We start from the raw sequence: 589 nt of genomic DNA, 5'->3' as shown, positions 1-589 counted from the left end.
CTCGGGTCATGATCCCAGGGTCCTGGGATCAAGTCCCACATCGGGCTCCCTGCTCGGCGGGAGGCCTGCTTCTCCCTCTCCCACTCCCCCTGCTTGTGTTCCTGCTCTCACTATCTCTCTCTGTCAAATAAATAAATAAAAATCTTTAAAAAAAATAAAATAAAACCGTTATTTTGCTAGGAAAAAAAAAGGTCTATTCTGAAATAGCAGAGAATTGCATTTCCAGACACACACGCTAGGGCTCTGCAAGTCTAGAGAACAAAGGTGAGGACCACTCTTTATAGAGGAATGCCTAAGTTGAGAGGCCTTTGTTACAAAAAAACGCCCATTGGAATAAACTGGGAGTTCTAAGTGTAGTGGCTTTTCACTGGCTGAGTTGTGACAGTCTCTCATTGGCTGGGCTGCTGCTGGTTGAAGAAATTCTTTCCTCCTGCTATGGTAGTAAAATAGTCTTTTTCCTATGGGGAATGCAAGGGGTCTGCAATGAAGGAAGAGTGGTAGGGTATAAGAGCTCCCATTTCTGGCTCCTGACTCCATTTTACTATATATATATATATATATATATATATATATATATATATATATATAT

The sequence above is a fragment of the Neomonachus schauinslandi genome, chromosome 7, assembly GCF_002201575.2.
Source record: "Neomonachus schauinslandi chromosome 7, ASM220157v2, whole genome shotgun sequence".
NCBI classification, from domain to species: domain Eukaryota; kingdom Metazoa; phylum Chordata; class Mammalia; order Carnivora; family Phocidae; genus Neomonachus; species Neomonachus schauinslandi.
The sequence above is the reverse complement of the archived record's forward strand: the minus strand, read 5'-3'. Positions refer to the sequence as shown.